General features: G+C 36.6%; 1 long non-coding RNA gene across 1 annotated transcript; it reads right to left on the minus strand.

Moving 5' to 3' along the window:
- Window positions 1-4,678: 4,678 nt before the first annotated feature.
- On the minus strand, window positions 4,679-13,195 carry LOC103095334 (uncharacterized). The gene is made up of 4 exons (XR_008912749.1): window positions 12,907-13,195; window positions 11,005-11,040; window positions 5,506-5,755; window positions 4,679-4,871 (listed from the first exon to the last, which is right to left on the minus strand). It is a non-coding gene; the product is annotated as an uncharacterized LOC103095334 (long non-coding RNA).
- Window positions 13,196-20,747: the final 7,552 nt, after the last annotated feature.

A 20,747-nucleotide genomic window follows, 5' to 3' on the forward strand; every position in this document is an offset into this window, starting at 1 on the left:
CCAGTAATTAAATCGACATTAGTAATAACTATTTGTAAACTGTTTTATATTTTGCAAACTGCTTTCCTTATGATATATGTGTCTGGAGTCAAATATGCCTTAGTCACCCCCACTTTCAGCAGAATGTATTGTCTATGACCCCCAAAAGCACATAAGGTGGTCAAATATTTGTAAAATTTGCCATTTTTAAACATTAATAGCCATGGGAGTTCTGGTTAGGAATACTGATGAATGGATTTTTGTTCAGGTGTTAGTTCTTTAAGGACATTTCCATATATCTAGATCCTATGAATGTTCTTGTCCTGAGTAAATGCCCCATAAGAACAATTCCCACAAATATTTGTCACCTGGCCTTTTCTAGGATGGATAAGCCGTGGCTTCAATTCTCAAGCTTCTCCCAATGAAGAGTAACATATAGGAGTTGCCATATAACTATTCTCTGGAACTCAGTCAGTCAACTAGCATTTATTATATGCCTGGCACTATGCTAAGTACCAAAAATCCAGATACATTGCATTTTCGTTGCTAATGATGAATTTTAATTCCTGAAAACTCTACCTTTGAAATTAACCAGCTGTAGCTTTTTTTTCCTTCTTCTTCTTCTATTTTCTCCTCTGCATCAGGATAAAGATGAAAATCCATCTGGCTTGAAACACCTCTTAAAGATTTCTGACAACCCCCTGTCAACTCAGGGCCCACTTTAGAAATGAGAGTGAAACATTTTCCTAACATGTGCAGTGGTCTTTGTCACTTTGTTTCCTAAAGTGATGCAAGGAGCAACTAATGTGATGTCAACCATCCTTAACAGAATGTGGAAACAAAACCATTTTAAAAAATGAAATGGTGTACCAGTAGGAAGTGAAAGAGTTTGATATATTTTTCTCAGGATAAATAAAGAGTATGGCTTTTCCCAAAAATCATTCTGACAGTGGACATCTTTAAAGGAATCAAAGGACACAAGTCCTAAATAATTTTCGAACAAGAAAACATTAATTCTACTTTCACAGATATTTTTTTCTATACCTTTATTATGACCTTCAGTTCCATGGATTTGGGTATTTTCTGATCCATATTTCATCTATGATTTTTTAACTGGCTAACAGTGGGAACCAGGGCTCTCTCTATCTCTCTCTCTCTCTCTCTCTCTCTCTCTCTCTCTCTCTCTCTCTATATATATATATATATATATATATATATATATATATATATATATATGTTTCAGAATTTGGAAAGGTGGCCAAAAAAAAAAGTCATTTGCTTTGATAAATAGAATGGTGTATTTTCATTACAGGATGAGAGTAAAAATATTTCTCTCCCATGCTTCCCTCTCTTCTTCCTTCCATCCACTTATTACCATTGTGCCTCTGACCCTGCTTCTGAAACATCAAGAAACTAACCCTTCCTGATCCTTACGAGTAAGAGAATATACCATTCAAGACTATGTTCATACAATGTGTGGAGGGTGACATTCAGGATGTATATATATATTTTAAGGTAGCAGAAAACAATTTAGAGAATGTCCAAATGAGAACAACTAGGAAGTTGAAGGACCTCAAAATTATGTCTTTTGGAGATTAGCGGAAGCAAATAGGGATTTTTCATTTAAAGAATAGCACCCTTATGGAGGACATGGGCATTTCAGGATTCTTTGTTTTCTCAGTCTATTCAGAAGGGTATTTTACCTTGTCATTTCTATTTTTCACCCTGTTTTTTCCATGGTCTGGTTTATAAAAGTGGACTATGGGTTAATTGGCTATTCAACAGTTAGTATTAATTCTAGCCAGATCTAGATGACATTTGGGGGGAACTTTTTCAGATGATTAAACTATTTCCTAGGGGTGTTGAGCATGTTTACTTTTTTTTTTAATAGGTTCACTCGAATGTCAAGGTTTCCATCTTTTTTTTTTCTTGACAACATATTGAGCACTCATTGCATTTAGAAGATTGTACTTTTAGCTTGGAAAAGTATCTTTTGGATAACTCATGTTCCCTGGATTGGCTAGCTCTCATGGGAGAGCCTCATCTTCCCAGCACCCATGCCTCCACACCACTTCTTACCTTCCCTAACTCATGCTTCCCATGGCTGTACCCTCAGGCAATTTATAGTCTAATAGAACAGATAATACCAACTTGGTTTTTCATGGTTAGCATGCACAAGAGGCACAAAACAAAATGATATGTGATTTCCAAAGGGAAAAGTTTTTATTAACTAAGGGAAGTAAGGAACAGGCGATCGAATTAGACTTAGACTTTAATGAGTTTCTCTAGCAATGATGCAAAACTCATCCCTATGTTTCTAAATTCCATAATCTCTAGCCTAAGACACCAAGATGAATCTCTTGTTTGCTCTGACACAAAGCAAATGATAAAGTATTTATATTTATATGAGCACGCCCATGCATATAGACATACACATATATGTGTATGTATGTATACATACATACACATGTGTGTATATAGAGATATTGTACTGAGGAAACAGAATAGACCCAGAATATGAAAATTGCAAGAGACTTCAATAACTATCTTGTCTATCTCATCTATGAAAGAGTTTGTACTCCAACACAGCTCACAAAGAATCATAAAGTCTTTGCTTAAAGAGATCCAAGGAGAGGGAAATCACCAATTCTTGAGACAAGCCATTCTACTTTGAGGCAGCTCAAACTGTGAAGATTTTATTGTTATTGTTTGTTTTTAATCTCTGACTTCTAAGCCCAAATATTTTAACCCAAGGCGAGTCAACACACCAATATCTAACTTAGTCTACCAAAACTACTCATAGCACTGAAATAGTAAGTGACTTCATGAATTAATTAAAATGGGTCACATAGATGGTTTGTGGACTCCAAGGCTCACTTTCTCTCCACAGTGCCACACTGGCTTTCAGAAGTAACAACAGAGGAGGTGTACATAGCATTTTGTAATTTGTAAAACATTCAGTCGCGTAATTTCAATTATCTCTATAATAATCCAATTGATCACATATTAATAGAAATATTGTTCTCATTTTACAGATAATAAAATTGAAGATCTAATAAATGGATATCATAGCATCACATAGCTATTACGTATCTAAGGCAGGATTTGAAATAAGTGCTTTCCTGACTCCAGCACTTTTTTCCACAATGCTATGCTGTTGACAATAGTATGACAGATGAATCAGAGACAAAGAATGCAGGCAGGAGCACCTATAAGGACACACAGCAGTAGAAATCCAGCAAAGTATGAACTCTATAAGGACAAAGACTTTTTTTGTTTTGATCTTTGTATTCCTATCAACAATCACCTTTATATAATTTACCCCATACCCCCATGCTACAGCATCCAGCACATAGTAGGTACTTTACTAATGTGTCGTGACTAAATGATTAACTAGCTGGAGTAGTAATAGAAAATAGGGTGCCATGAATGTAATGTTATGGAACTGACCTTCTACTAACCATTATGCTCAGTGTGAGTGGAGGGGAGAAATGTGGAACAAAGGCTACTCAATGACTATAAATGCCTTTTTATCCACTGAGCTTTCCATTTTATAAAAGGAATACAAGTCATATTCAAAGCTAAAATGTTCAAACAAATAGTCTTGGAACTTTGGAGGTCATGGTCCTACAATGCTCTCCTGTTCAGTCCAGACTGAGAGTATTTGGGATTTAACTCTTGGTGAGGACAGGGATAAGTGAAAAGTACACAGAGAAAAATATCCAAGACAGTGAAGAACTTAGAGTTCATGCCCCTTGGGGCTCAGATGAAGAAACTAGGATTTTAGCATAGACAGAAAAAAAAAAGAAAAGAAATATTGCCTTATCTTGTTTGTATCCAAAGAATAACAGGATGAAATTTCCAAGTAAAGAAACATATTGATCTGAGAGGAAACTTTCTAAAATTTAGAGCAATCAGAAAGTACAATGAACTGCTTCAAGAGGTAATGAAATTCCCCTCACTGGAGGTCTTTATACAAAAGCTCCTTGACCACTGTTGGATTTAAAATAGTTTTGAGCGTTAAATAGTTGTAGATGGAGGGGATGTTGGAGAATCATCATGCAATTAAAAGCTGGATTAAATGATCTTTGAAATAATTTTTAATGTCTGTTATGTGACTGTAGGAAACTAACATTTTCTAACTTCTCAATATCACCATAATTATTGTAATATAGACTGATCAAAATTAGGGATGTGCAAAGTACTTGAACCAGCTTTTGTCTAAGAAGAGGCTCTTTTCCATCCAGGAAGGAATGATCTTTCCTGAAAGTCCAGGGCTAGCTTCATGTTGGAGCTGGCATTTAAACCAGATGGAGGAGCATGATGGCAACAGGCAAAGATGGAGTAGACAGTAAGAGCAGACATCAAAATGGATAAGCTCTCGGTGTGGTGAAAGGGCCTTTGGGGACTCAATATAACACACATGATGGGGAGAAATGGAGACAAGATTAGATAAGTAGAAAGATACCAAATTGAAGAGAATTTTGAATGTTTCTGCTGAGTTTAGACTACATTTAGTAAGCAAAAAGGATCCATTGACAAATCTTGAGCAGTAAAATGGTAATGATTAGGTTGGTTTAAATGAAGGATTCTAAGAGATTGTCTTTTTTTTTTTGGTAACATGTCTTCATTTAAACGTTACGCCTCATTTTCCCCATGTTTACAGTTGTCTTCTAATCAATCTCTTTCAGCATTTATTCAGTTCAATTTTTTATTTATTAAGTTCAATTTTTATTTATTAATTTATTATTTATTAAGCACCTAGGGAGATTTCTGGCCAAGTGCTGAAGATAGAAAGATCAGATGAAATACAGCTCCTGTCCTCAAAGATCTTACATGATTCCTAATCCAACTTTAGTGTGACAATAGAAAAATCTGATCTTAAAGAGGATCTGAAATTTAAAAAACAAAATGCATTTAATTACTCTTCATATATTTGTCAAACAAACATATTTCATATGGTTCCCCCACCCACATACCCCAAACAAAAGGGAAAACAATGATCTATTCACACTACTTTGAAAAGGTATTTGGATTCCAACTAAAATAACCCTTTCTCCCACTACCACCTCCTCACTCCCTGAAAATTGCATCTCTCTTGGGAAAATTGCCAGCTAGTAGCCTCTTTCCCTCCCTTTTGTTTGTTAGTTTTCAGAAAGTAGTGATATAGAGAAAATCCAACCATTTTCTCACTCCCCCCCACCCCCAACCAATTAGCGTGCGTAGGCCCTGATTTTTTGTTTGTTTAATGGTTATGAGACTGTTGTATTTTTTTTTTCAAAAGAATGTTTTGACTAAATTCAACTAAGAAAAACAAATCCACCAGTTCCTATGTGCAGATACAATCTACTGTCCAAGCCCATCAAAAATGAGCCCAGAGGCAGCTGGTGTATTTAGGTTTACTGGGGATTGATGTGTTAATGAGACATCACCCACACTCATTGGCCACCAATGGCTGGAATTTATTGAGAGTGTTATTAGACCCATTTAAAAGCCGGGAGAAATCCAGAATTTTTATGTAATCACCATTTTCAGCCCTTGTCATTGCTACATTGCTATAGCCAGAGTGAATGCCAAGATGTAAAAATCTGCAGTCTGGGAGATAACGAGCTGAAGCAGCCAATGAATTGGAGAACTTCTTTTGGAATGAGTCTGATCATACTCAACATGCTGGCTATTGTTTGTTGAGACTTTAGGAAGTTTGTGTTTTTTTTTTCATTTGTTTTGTTCGGTTTTAGCTGAAGAGGTGGCACCTGGGTACCTATATGTTAGGAAGCTGGAAGGAGGAGAAGGGAAGAAAGGGCACTGATCATGAAGGAAAGAGAAAGGAAATGGCAAGAAGAGAAGATAAACATTAGATTAAAATTGTAGGCACTTTGTAAATGGAATTCTATTCCTGATTTTCTCATTTTGTGCAGTTGAGTTCAACAGGAAAACAATTTGAGGTCCTCTCATATGGCAGACACTATTCTATGTGGTTCAGAGTAAGATAAAAGTGAAAACTACTTTTTCCCTAAAGGAGATTTTATTGAGTAGAAATAATTCTTCGGAACCAGAACCTTTGGGCTCACAATCTGGGTTTGACACAACCTGTGTGATCTCCAGGAAGACATTTATCCTCTTTGGTTTCCTTATCTATGAAATGGGGATTGGCAAGAGCCAAGGGATGGGGAGGAAGGAGAGGCATTATATAACCTCTAGATCTATGATCTACATCTATGATAGATCTAGATCTATGATCATCATTGCAGGCAAATGTCATTGGGGCCAAAGGCGGGTCTGTCCACTCAATAGAGCAAACTATCCAAAATAACGATGAAACCCCTGGAAATTGTTCTTGAATGGAGGTAGTTAGGTGGCTCAGGGGATAGTGATCCAGGCCTGGAGATGGAAGGTCCTGGGTATAAATCTGACCTCACATACTTCGCAGTTATGTGACCCTAGGCAAGTCTTTAATCCCAATTGCCTGGCCCTTTCTGCTTTTCTGCCTTGGAACCAATACTGAATTTTGATTCTAAGACAGATGTAAAGATTGACTATCTATTTATCATCTATCTATCTGTCTGTCTGTCTATCTATCCATCTGTTAAAACTGGAAAAAAACACAGAACTATTAAATAGTCAGAAAAACTACTCTTTAATTATGGAGAGGAGTTCAACGCTAAATTAGGTCTCTCAGAGCTGTGAGCTACAAATCCAGCTCTGGTCACTGAACTCCTGGGAGGGTCATCACGTGAGATGATAGCTATGAAAACTGGGGGACTTATATACCCTTTTGGGAAACCATGGTACAGGGAAATATGATTGACATTACCATGGCTACAAGGAAATAGGAGTGTTCAAACTATACTGACATAACACCATCAGGCTTGGGAAAGGAACCGGAGCTGGAGCTAGGGTGTAAGGACTATTTACAACAGGCACTAAAAAGGATGATCCCTGGCCAGGTGTTGGTTTTCTTGGGAATGGGCCTGGTACCATGGGAAAAAAAAAAGACAAAAAGAGGATTTAGCTTTTGCTTTGCCCCACCTAACGGGGATCATCATTTACTTTAGGGTCCATTATTCAGTCTGAAACTGCTAATCTGAGATTTCCTCCAGGGTGGATTCTCATGGGAACAAGGACAGGCTTGGGTCTCCAGCTTTCAAGGGTTCTCTTAGATTCCATGTGGACACATCATCTATCTATCTATCTGTCTGTCTGTCTGTCTACCTAACTACTTACCATCTATTCATCCATCCATCTGTTGACTTGGAAAAACACAAAACTATTAAATTTAGAAAAATCACTCTTTAATCAAGGAAAAGGGGTTCAGTGTGATAGTAGGCCTATACACAGAGCTGTGCATCACACACCTACTCAGAGTCCTGGATCGAACTCTGGTTGCTCTGGATACTGAGCCCTGGGAAAGCCAATCATGCTAGATTGGTCAATTCCAAGGAGCCATTATATTTGGGAAACTTAAATACCTTTGAGGGTGAAATCTGGGGGCTGAAGATGAGAGGGACAATTGATTGACTTTACAATGGTAACAAAGGGAAATAAAGAGTTACAGACAGGAATAATAGTGAGGGGCCTATGCTTTACAATGGACACAAAAGGGACCCAGCCATGGGCTGGGCCACCTTGGTAAAGGACTTTGGTTTAAGGGGAGAAACCATTGGGACAAAATAGCTTTTGCTTTGCCCCACCTAATGGGGATCAGCTATCCCAAAGTACCTTAAAGTCTATTGTTAGTCAGAGACCAGAGAAGTAGGACTTTCCCTCAGGGAGGAACTCTCAAGTGACAAGGTCAAACCTTTAAGCTAAGTAAACTAGAGATTATTAAATCTTTCTAGGCTACAAGACTGGGGTTTCTAGATTCCTTGTTGACACAGACATTGTCTAATCTATCCATCTATCTAACCATCCATCTTTCTCTCTTTATCTATCTATCTATCTATCTATCTATCTATCTATCCATCTATCCATCCATCCATCCATCCATCTATCCATCCATCCATCCATCATTCATCCATCCATCTATCTATCTATCTACCTATCTTTCCATCTACCCATCCATCCATCCATCCATCTATCCATCCATCCATCCATCATTCATCCATCCATCTATCTATCTATCTATCTATCTATCCATCTATCCATCCATCCATCCATCCATCCATCCATCCATCATTCATCCATCCATCCATCTATCTATCTATCTGCCTATCTACCTATATGTCTATCTTTATATAGACAGATATACATATATAAATATATGTAAAATCTTGGACTGCATCAACAGAGACACATTCTATCTAGGGCTAGGACGTGATAGCCCTGCCAATATTCTGTCAGTCATATGATGAATATTGAGTTCATTATTGAAAACATACTTCAAGAAAGGCTTTGAGGAACTGGAAAATAACCAGAGGAGGGAGTCCAGGAAGGCTAAGGATGTCAAGGTCTTCCCATATCAGTACAGATGAATGAACTGACATGGGAGAAGAGAAGACTTAGTGGTGATCTGATGACTGTCTTCAAATATTTGAAAAGTCATCATGTAAAAAGATGTATTTAATTTCTGCTGGACTCAGAGGTTAGAGCTAGCCCCAATGGGTAGAAATTTCAGAGTGGACAATTTAGGGTTCATCATAAGAAAAATAACCAAAGGATTAGACCTACCCTAAGGAAAGGTATTTATAATCATTTGGACTTTTTAAGGAGATGGCCACTCGCTAGGTATATTGTAGTAGACTTTTTTTTTTTACTCTAAACAGAAATAATTTAGCTGAGATGGCCACATATATCCTTTCTCAAATCTGAGATACTATGATTTTGTGAATAATGCTATTAAGCAGCTAGTATGCAATGGACAGAGCCTGTATTGAGAAGACTCAAGTTCAATTGTAATCTTGGACATTTACAAACTTGATGACCCTGGACAAGTCACTTAACATCTCTGTCTCAGTTTCCTCAACTATAAAATATAGATAATAATAGTACCTACCTCATAGGGCTATTATGAAGATAGAATGAGATAATACTTGTTTTTTTTTAATTTATTTATAAAGAACTAAGTCAAATTTATGAGATAATATTTGTAAAGCACTTAGTGTAGTGCCTAAGAAACAGTAGATTCTCTCTTAAGTACTTATTCCCTTCTTTTTCTCCTGCCTTCCCCAATCTCATTTTAAAGATCCTTGAAGCATCAGAGAATCATAGAGACAATTCCATCCAACAGATTTCCCTAGACAATCCAAAAGCTTGTCAAGGAGTATCTGCCCCTGTGGTACCTCTGATAACATTGTTAAATGGGTAAACAGTTTCAGTCCTGCCTCTGATGGGGGAATAAAAAAGTATTCTCTTTAATAACCAACATACTCTGGGGTTTTTGTGAGCCACTTTTTGCTTTGTTAACGCCTTACTTGGATTCCTAAATTCCTAGTAGGTATAATTTTTAGTATTAGCCTAGCTTTACCCAGACTTACATTCATCATCCTTAAGCCCTGCATCCCAGGTTTGGGGCTTTGCACTAAATTCAAGTCAACAAATATTTTTTAAAGACCTATAATGAGTCAGGCACTATGTTGGGTACTTGGAATATGAGGATATAATGAGAAAGACTCTTTCTTTTAGGGAATTCCATTTTCCTTCCACTTTGGTCTATTAAGGGACAGCCTAAAACACCCTTCTAATAGATATGGTGATATCTGAAATATTATTAAATAAATTATTATTTTATTTATATATATATATATAATATATAATCTATATATATAATCTATATATATAAATATATGTATAATTTATATATAATGTATATATATAATATAAATCTATATATATAATTTATATATATATAATGTGTATATATATATATAATATAAATCAATGTGTGTACGTATAGATATATGTGAAAAACACAGACTCACTTCAGATGAGAATCAACCCCAAACTTCCAGAAATAAAAAGCCATTCAAAGCCACTGAAATGTTGAACACAAATAAGTCCAAACGTAGGCTGATATTTTGGGGTTATCATTATTATTCTTTATCATTTCATGACCTCGTGGTTTCTTATCATCAGCAGGGTTCTTGTTTTTTGTTTATTTGCTACAAAATAGTAGCTACAACATCCCTTTAATGGTCTTTCTGATTTAAAACAGGGTCCCTCTTTACTCAGAATCGTCCTTCTTTAATATTTCCATCATGTAAACTGTTTTCCATGATCATAATAAAATAGTGCAATTTTCCCCTCTTAGAGTACAACACAACACAGACTGCTGAAAAATGTCACCCCTAGGCTGTTACAATTTTCCACTTTTCCAGGTAACTAAAGAGATAGGAAAACATCGGCTCTACCCTTGTCAGCCGAGACTTCTGAAAGCTGAGCATCCAAGGAAGCAAGGCTAAATTAGTTTAAAAAAAAAAAAGGCCAGACTAGATAATAGCAAATAAGTCCTCATGACAAGCAGTCTTTGATCCTTGTACCTGCTACTTCCAATATACTCTAGGCATAGGAGGCATCTGTATCTCAGTGATTAAGAGCCCTGCAGGGGGAAGTCACTGGATGGAACCTGTGGGCATCTTCCCAGATTAATCTTCCTGCCTCTGTGGAATAATAGCAACAACAACAACAAAAGGAGTGCTGGACCCAAGAGTCAGGAAGATCTGAGTTCAAATCCAGTCTTAGACACTTCCTGGCTATGTGACCAATACTTGGTTCCAAAGCAGAAGAACAGGAAGGGCTAGGCAATGGGGGTCAAGTGACTTGCCCAGGGTCACACAGCTGGGAAGTGTCTGAGGCCAAATTTGAATCTAGGACCTCCTGCCTCTAGGCCTGACTCTCAATGCACTGAGCTACCCAGCTGCCCCCCAAATCTCCCTTTTTATAAAGAATCAGTGAATTTCCAAAGGTTACATGGATAATCAAAATTAAAGGCAGGAATTGAACCTAGGTCCTCTGACTCCAGAGGTAATACTCTTTCCATGCAATCATATTCCCTTCCCACTCAGGAAAATAATGGAAATAGCCACTTACCTAGAACAAGTACACAAAGAGGAGGTCCATGTTTCTCTGGCGGGAGAAACAATTTTATGGGCATTGAAGAATTAGTAATCAAGGTATCCAAAAGAGAGAAGGATATAAAAGACTTAGAAGAAAATAAAATAAAATCTTGAAAATAACGTTACTGAAAAAGGTGCCCGGGAAAATATCAGTACCAACATATGTGCACATTTTTCCATTTCTACAAACTTTTGTTTTATGAGTATAATTTGTACCTACAATGGAAGGCCTTCTTTATGAAGTATGAGATGGGATCTCTGAGGCATTTGCAAATGCTATTCTGCAGCAGATGAAGTCTTTATGGTCACAACAATGAACTAAAAAATATAAAGAACATCAATTTCTCCCGTGCTTCTTATTTTTTGATTACAAAAAGACATTTAGTGCAGGAAAGCAAATGCCAATACTTTAAAGTCTCTTCTCCAACAAAATGTCTCTCATGCATTTTTCAAAATCATAAAAAATTCCTTAAAAGATGTATCAATGAGTAAAAACTATGTTTGATTTGGTTGTATAAAATGAGGCATAAAACAGGATATTGTATAATGCTTGCTCGCAAGGTGTTTGCTGCCATCTTAGAGAACATTTCCTGGGGAATTCAAATTAAATAGGTATTCTCTGCAAATAATGAATGAGCAGCTAAGTGGCATGGTAGATAGGTAGATAGAGCAAAAGGTCTAGAGTCAAGAAATCTGAGTTCAAATCTAGCCTCGGGCATTTACTGGATGTGCAACTCTATGTAGTTCACTTAACTCTGCCTCAATTTCCTCAACTATAAAATGAACTGGAGAAGAAAATGGCAAACCACTCTAGTATCTCTGCCAACCACAAACGGGGTCACAAAGAATAGGGCATGACTGAAATGGTGCAATAGCATCTCCAACACACATAATTAAAACTTTTTGATGATATTGTTTGGGATAAAATGGTGCTGACTGAATAAAATCGAAGACATTGCTGAAACACCTAAAAGGGATTCTTTACTTATACTAAGGGGTTCTGCCTACTATCTACATTGGAAAATCCAAGTGGAGGAAAGTGTATTGTCCAACTTACATGGGCTGTTCCATCAGTATGTGTATGTGGGATGGACACTGTGGATGAACCTGACTCCAGAAGTGAATGGAAGGAAGGGTAGGACCTGAAAGATCTTCTATAAATGGTATGCTTTTGGATGATCTCAAACTTCTTCCTTAAATAAAGACCCTTCTTTCTAATAATAGTATTCTTCTATTAATCACTGAAAGTCATGGAATACCATATCATCCAAAGTATTTACGTCAGTAGGGTATGAGGACTTGGGTTTGAGTCTTGGATTTTGCCACTTATTACTTGTGTGATCTTTGGAAAACACTCTTCTTTTATGGCCTCAGATTCCTCTCTATAAAATGAAGTAGGTGGACAAGTTCTCCTCAATCATTGGGTCATCTTCTGACCCAAAGGCAAAGCTTAGACTTAAATATACTTGCAACTAAGAATTATAGAATAGAAGCCACATAACATAAAAAATTGCCATGTGAAAAAGCTATGACCACAAAGAAAGGTGGGCTAGCACCAATGAAGCAGAGCAATGGACAATTATAATATTTAATTAATATTTATATAATGTGGAGAGAGTGAAAGGAAGAGAGCACATCTGGTGGCCCACTGCGGATAATTTGTGTTATGATACGAATAAGGGTTACACAGGATGAAACAACACAGAAGGCTTGTGATAAACATCACTGGAAGGAGTTTCCAAATTGATAAAATCAGAGCCCTCAAAACACTGTTTTCCAGCTTTATGCTAGTAGCTCAGCATTAACATTTTGCTAACCTATAACTTTGGAATCAAGTCCAGTTTTCTTTCCAGAAAAAACCATCATGATTACTCACTGCACTGTTTATGGCTTGTTTTCTTTACACTGCAGCCCTTTCTAGAGGTAGCAAGTGATCTGGAAATTCACTGTTGCCCACCTAAGAAACCACTATGGTGACCAAAGCCACCTCTCGTTGTGAAAATCTGGGCACTTGTGAAATCAAATGAACAGAAGAAACATTGAGCTTCCCTGATACCAGAAGAAAAAAAAAATAGAAGGCCTCATATCTTTTTAGTATGGGTTTTGAAGTGTTGAGGCTGGGGGCAACTGCATCCCCTAGCATGCCCAGGGTCCTGCTCCTCTACTTCCTGGATTGGGATTGGTTTTAAATGGGCCAATCCTTTGCGTGGGAGGCACCACATCCCCTATTTCCTGGTGTGGGATTGGTGCTGAATGAGCCAATCCTGTGCTAGGAGGAGACCACGCCCCCTACTTTCTGGCACAGGATTGGTCTATATAAGGACCCAATCCCACACTAGGGAGGGACCATGCCCCCTACTTGTGAATGCCCTGTGACCAATCCTGCACCAAGGTAGGAACTGGATATGGGAGGATTAACTAACTCCCCATTCGTTCCTCTGCTAGGAAGTTGTTTTCTCTTTAATAAAATTTTCAAAAAGAATAGAAGGAGAAGAGTTTTTCTTTTAGCATCTTCATTTCATTAGTAAGATGGTTTGATTTCATTGTCCCAACCTAAGGGCTTTGAAATGCGGTAGATTATTTGCTTTCAGGCATACATATGTAGGAATAAAATTAGAAAGCAATGAGTTTCTGAACCCAAGTCTTAGTTGAGATTGAAGGAGATATAGGGAAAATAAATTTCCCATCAATCCTAAGCTTTCCAGGCTCTCTGAATAATGAAAATGCTACTTGAGAAGAACATTGAAAAGGACACCAAAAGCCCTCTGAAAATGTTAAATCTTCAAAACTTCTATATTCAGGCCAGTCTGTCATTTACATACACTTGGAGGATTTTTCTAAAAGGAAATTTTACCCTTTGTGAAGTTTTGTTCATCAATTGATGCACAAAGTAATAATGGAACATATGTTTTATCAAAAACATTGAAATATGCAATGAAAAAAATACTCAAGGGAGGTCCTTTTAGTATTGGGTGAGGTGGAACAGATGTCCAGAGCAGTGATTGCATAAGTGTGGAGAACTCATGAAGTCTGGCTAGCAAATTTTCTTTAACTTTTAGTCCTGGAGAAATGAAGGCTAACATAAGTTCCCTAGTCTATCACACTGTGGGTGTTAGAGACTGTAAAAATGGAGATTTGAACCCTAAACTTCAATTCCCAGAAGTCCTTGGTATTTCCCAGAATTCCCGAAAATCTCACCTGAGTGCTCACCTGGGCTGAGAACAAAATGGGTATTTAAACTGACTGCACCACCTACTTGCTCTCTCTGCTTCTACTACCAGGCAGGCAAAATGTAGTGAGTAGGTGACACATGCTTTTTCTTATTTTTTATTTCTTTATTTCTTAATTCTAATAATCTTTAATATACCTCATAAAATATAATACTTTTAGCAGAGAAACTAATTTTAACTGTTACAAGACAGGACTGGAACCCTGACTTGAAGGCTATATCTCTATCTACTACACCACCTTGTTTCTCAGAAAATCCATATGGGAATGGATTGAAGTGGCATAATATTGTTATAACATAGTAATCATTGCCCTCGCAGCTAGGTGGCAGAGGGGATAGGATACTGCACCTAATGTCAGGAAGATTCAGCTCCCTGAGTTCAAATCTGGCCTCAGAAATTACCAGTTATGTGACCCTACATAAGTCACTTCACTTTGTTTGCCTCAATTTCCTCATCTGTGAAATGAGGCTGGAGAAGGAAATGACAAACCACTTCAGTGTCTTTGTCAAGAAAACCCCAAATGTCACAGAGAGTTGGACATGACTAAATACAATAATTTCTCAGCAAGTCTATAACTACTTAGTCCTGTTATATTCTTCCATTGTAGCTAAGAGATTCTATAATGCAGGGAAGGAGAGTGGGTTTCTCAGGACTCCATTAGGAAAGTTCTGGAAATCCCACTGAAGGTGATTTAAAATTAAAATGGATAAAATCCCTTGAGATAAGACTACAGAGAGCAATCTTGCAGTGGATACCGAAGATGGACAAGAAATGACCTGCTATGTCTTTTCTATCTCAAACTCCTGTCACTTTGAATTTTAGTTAAAATCTATGTATTTTTCATCCCAGGTCCTGATTTTTTTGCAGTTTGTTCCAAGAAAAATGTTTCTGAATCATCAAGTAAACATTAATTTTTCATCACAATACACTTGGATTTGCTTTGCTCTCCTCCCACTGTTCTCCAACTCTGTGATGTTCAGTTTTCTCATCTGTAAAATGGTATGATACTAGTTTCCTCATCAGCTGGCCGTAGGAAGAGTCTTTGGAGATGTTAACGCTCTTTACGAAGGACTTCACCCTCCTTGTTCTCCTTCATCATGCTGGGAAAGCAACATGGTAAAATGGAAAGGGCAATGGATTAAGAGATATAAAATCTATGTTCAGCTATTACTGTCATTTGCAACCTGTGTGATCTTGAGCAAGTCCCTTCAATTCTTTTAGCCCCTGTTTCCTCATGGGTAAACTTTGGGAAAAGAATTAATTTGGTGTCCTCAAAGGTCCTTTCCAACTTTAAACCTGTGAGCCCATTATCATTATCGTTTGTTGAATTTCCTGACAAGACGTGCGTGGAGCTTTCTGAGGCAAAAGCAGAGTGAACTAGTGGTGATTTTCCTGTTTATAAAACCTTGTTTTATATAGTTCCATAGAGCTGAACCTACATACACTGCAAATTATGGGGAAATGGAACAAAAATTGTAGCCCAGAAGGAATAGATACAAATGGAAATAAATAGACACATAACCAGGAGAAGAGGGAGAAGGGAGAAATCATCCTAAAAACACTTCTGAGAGAACAAACTCTACCACTGTGTTTTACAAATAGAGAGGGGAGTTGACAGATAGCCAGGAGAGGTGAATCCCTTTCACTTCACTCTCCTTTCTCTAAAATGTGGGCAGCACTGCAACATAAATCTCCATTAGCTAAGTTCATTGGCAGGTTGGAAAGATGCTCCTGTACTCTGGAAACTTCATCAGCCCTTTGTACATCCTTGTGATAGGGGTACCATTGGAGAAAACCTAATTTTCAGTCTATCAGTGGAAATATCTAGAGAAAATAAATCCCATAAAAAAGAAGTGATTAATGCCCATTTTATCATAGACTCGTCAAATTAAAAGGAACTTTGGAGGGCATCTAATCCAACCCTGACATTTTACAGATGAGAAAACTGAGTCCCAGAATGGTAAATAACTTGTCCTGATACCCACCAGCAGTATGTAGTATAGATCAGATTTTAACAGTCCTCGGACTCTATAGTATTGCTTTTCTCACTATATATCACTGTGTCCTATATAATGACAAATATTTATTTAATACAAATTATGAGCATGGATGCTCTAGAAGGATATAAAGGTGTCAGAGTCTCTTCCCACTTTAATATATATATATATATATAAAACCTATATAATTTATAATCTTATAAAATTATATATAATGTAAATATAATCTTATAAATTAACAAAAAATTATAAATAAACAATAAATAAAAATTCAAAATGGCTAACTATCAATACGATGGAGTATATTAGTGTTAATGAGAAAAAAGGGTTACAGGAATTTTGTGAAGGAAGAAAATAGCATCTGCTACTGCACTCAAAGATTGGGAATGGTGAGAATGTTATAGGAAAAAATAAATTGTTCTAGATTCTGGTTCCAAATACTACTTCTGACATAGTCTCTGTGACTTGACAAATCATTCAGTTCCCCTAGGTTTTCATCTTTGTCAGAGGAAGATGGTAGACTCCAAAGTGCCTGAGATACTTACCTAGCTCTAGATCTATGATCCTATGAATGAAATAGGTATGTTGCAATGCACTAAGAATTTGTATCAAATGGGAGATGAATAATAATAAATAATGGTCATAGCTAGAATTAAACAGCACACTAAGGTTTGAAAACTTACTAAATTATCTCATTGGTCCCCACAACGCTTCTGTGACAGAAGTTCTATTTTTATGGTCCATATCTTACAAATGAGAAAATTGAGGCAGATGGAAGTTAAATAACTTGTTCAGGGTCTCCAGGTTGGGGAGTAACTGAGGCAGGATTCAAAGTCAAGTCTTCCTATCATTCAGAATTCTCTCTATACGCTGCACCACTTGCTGCCTGAGTAATGGCAGACATCTCCCATTGGAAAGAGAGGTTGGGTCCAGAATATAAGGAGCCTTAAATATCAGTCAAAGGATTCTGGAATTTATTTCTTTTTTTAAAGGAGGATTTATTAAAGGTTTCAACATAATAATTTATCAGTGAAAACATTAGAAAAATTAGTCTATAAATGCTATACAAAATAAATTAGAGTAAGATTGGAGATAGGGACACCTTTGGAGACTTACTACAATAGCTAGACATGAGTTAATCAGGGCTTGGGCTAAGGTTTTGTCAGTGTGAACACAAAAGAAACAGATTTTGAAAAGTATTATCAAGAAAGAAGTAAATAAGACTGAATTCCTTTACATGAGGAGCAATAAGAGATGCTAAAAATTGGGAGAATCAGGAAAGACCTTGGGAAGGAGGTAACTATAAGGGTCAGAGCTATGGGGGAGAGGATGCAAAGGTTTTAAGACTAACTGATTCAGATATGATAAAATAGACCTGAAGACACTGGATTCCATCTAAACTAAATTAACATTAGTTCACATGAAAATTAGAATTAAATTGAAAATAGTAATGCATTATTATTTCTATTTACTACTATATATTTGGATTCTTTGAACCTCAAGACTTATGTGATAGATAGCATTATGGTCCTTATAGTATCTTAAAAATAAAATAAAGTTGTAGTAAGAGCTAGAAACTCAATCTTTAATTCAGAGTCTAGTACCATGGAGTCTACTTTCTGTAGGATGCAAATATTTTGGACCTATGGAATATGGTAGAAAAGAAGATAACAAAAACAAGGGATATTTTTTTAGAGGGCTAAAGAAGAACATGGTTCCTTTGTATTACAAAAACACAGAACTTCAGAGTTGAAAGAGACTTGAGTATCTAATCTAACCAGCAGAAGAAAATAAAAGAATTCCCTCTGCACAAAATCTAGCTAGTGTTTCATGTATTCTTTTCCTAAATTTGTCTAGTGGGATAGAGCAAGAAGAACCCACTGTCTCTTAAGGCATTTCTTTTCATTTGGGGATAGTTCCAGTTCTTAGAAATGTTTGTTTTCTTTCTGTAAAGGAGATAATAGTGATTTCCAGCAATTGCTCTAATTCTTCCCTTCTAGACCAAACAGTACAAATCTAAATCTTCTTTCTGGTCACTACTTACAATTAAATGAAGAAAAATATCTTCTTCACAAGTATTCTCTTTTCCAAGTTAACCATTTCAATTTCCAATAACCCAACCCCACTGGAAGCTGTTCTCTGAAAAAAGTTTCATCTGTTCTGGTTTCCTCCCTCTGGATGTTCTACAGATTATCGATGGCCTTTTGAAAGTTTGATGCCCACATTTAACTCCATTGTTTCCTTCATTGTACCTCCTTGAAAGGAGTTTGATGTAATATTGCTTGAAAGCTCCTAAGGTAAAATTTTTCATTAGCTCATTAGTTTTGTATAATCTCCAATTGTTAAAAGACTTCCTGGAGTTTTGATAAAGAATACAAAATTCATCATCTTGAGTCAAAGCATTTAGTGCTCTATGTCTATGGTGGTTTTGATGGCAGAGATGAGCTAGCATTAGTACTATTTATGACATCTTAAGCTAAGTTACTAATAGAGAAAATGCTTCATTGGATTTTTTTTTATTCTATCCAATACCCAGCTTTCAGTTATATCCAATTCATTGAATTCAAGGCACTTATTAAGAATTTCACTGTGTGCCAGGCACTGTGCTGAGTGATGAGAATAGAGCGATAAAAAGAAAAATTATACCTACCTACTAAAATATTATGTTTTCTGGGAAGGACATAACACATGGCAAAATGAATGAAGAATACAAAGGCATACAAAGCAAATGCAAAAATACGTTCAAGAGACGATACTAAAAATTGGGAAAATCAAGAAAGGCTTTGGGTAGGAGATGAACTTCAAGGATGAGAGCTAGAGATTCTAAAAGGAAGATTGGAGGAGGGAGAACGTTCCAAATGATGAGTTTAATGACATGGAGAAGACTGATGGTATGTCTTGTCCAAGGAATGGCAAATCAGTTATTTTGGCAGAAATACTAAGGATATGAAGGGAAGTCATTTGGAATAAGTCCAAAGTTATAACTGGGAAATACTACATATGTGTCTACATATGCTTTCTTTCATTATATTTAAAATTTTTCTAATTTCTATTTTAAAAGATTAGAGTTAGAATTAGGATACTTTTTAATAGGCCATTTTACAGGCTGAAAGCCTCTTTGTATGCCTATTGGATTCCAATTCCAGTTAATCTGTAATACATACCTAAGATATGAGTAGATGGAGTAACTCAATATTGTCCATCTGACAACATTCTATATTCCAAATGATAATCATCTTTCTTTCCTTTTTTCCTTTCCTTTTCTTTCTTTTTTTTCCTGTGCAGATTGCTTGGCCAAAGTTAATGACAGGTGTGAGAAAAACAAATAATTCACTTTGGAGAATTGGGGCAGTGTTTTCATTGATCCTCAGTTTGTTGATGAAACAAAAAAAAATCTGTGTTTTAACAACAAACAATATTCAGTTATGGGTACTAGATGACCATAAATCATGAAAAAATCATATTCTCTAAAGGAATCAAAATTGACAAAGATACAAAGATCCATGAAAAAAGATGCATGGAGGATGGAGGGTAGAAATCAGATATAGGACTTTAGCATGCTCGAGAAGCATCAGAAAGGAATCATTAAAGATGTGTATGTTTGGGAAGGAGATGGGTCCATCATATTGTAAGAGAAAGGGGAGTGTATAATTAAAATCTGCTCCCCAGGACTCCAATTCCCAGCATCCCACTTTCATTCTTATATTCCATCCTTACATTTTGGAGATCACGTCTCTCTCTCTTTCCCTGCTAACGCAGCTGGGAAAATTTCTCTTTACTCAGGCTTTTACTTTGACTTTTTATTTCTTCTACTTTGTAAAAATTAAATTATCTCTCTAATAATAAAAATATTGTATTTTATGAGGTTTATTAAGGATTATTAGAAATCAAGGATACAAAATAATAACCACGTGCCCATGGTTGATTAGCCCATTCAAAATCCCCACGCTTAGCTTACTTGCTACATCATTGCAATGGAATGGAAGAGAGAGCTAGTTTGGGAGGCGTTACTACCAGTTAAATACTAATTGTGATCTCGCCCAGGTGGAGACTGAGGTGAGATTATAGGGAATTCTGGGAAATACCAAGGACTTCTGGGGATTGAAGTCTAGGGTTCAAATCTCCATTTTTATAACCTCAAGCGATTATTAGTAAATATTATAAAATATAATATTGGAGTTATTGGATATTAATTTTAATCTTACAGGTGCAATAGAAATATACTTCCTTGTTGCCAATATAATGTTAAAAGGTGTAAAGAAAAAGTTTCATCGAACTAGGGAGATCCTCCATGGAAGGTGTGTGAGAGGCTATAGAAAAGGAGAAGGGAGTAGCTAAGAGGCACAGTGGGTTGAGAGCCAGAACTTAATGTCATTGGCCTCAGTTTCCTCATCTGTTAAATGAGCTGGAGAAAGAAATGGAAAACCATTCTTGTATCTTTAACAATGAAACTTGTGACAGAGGCTGGCACTAGAGAAAAAGTGCCAAGC

Source organism: Monodelphis domestica, chromosome 6 (assembly GCF_027887165.1).
Source record: "Monodelphis domestica isolate mMonDom1 chromosome 6, mMonDom1.pri, whole genome shotgun sequence".
Classification (NCBI taxonomy): Eukaryota; Metazoa; Chordata; class Mammalia; order Didelphimorphia; family Didelphidae; genus Monodelphis; species Monodelphis domestica.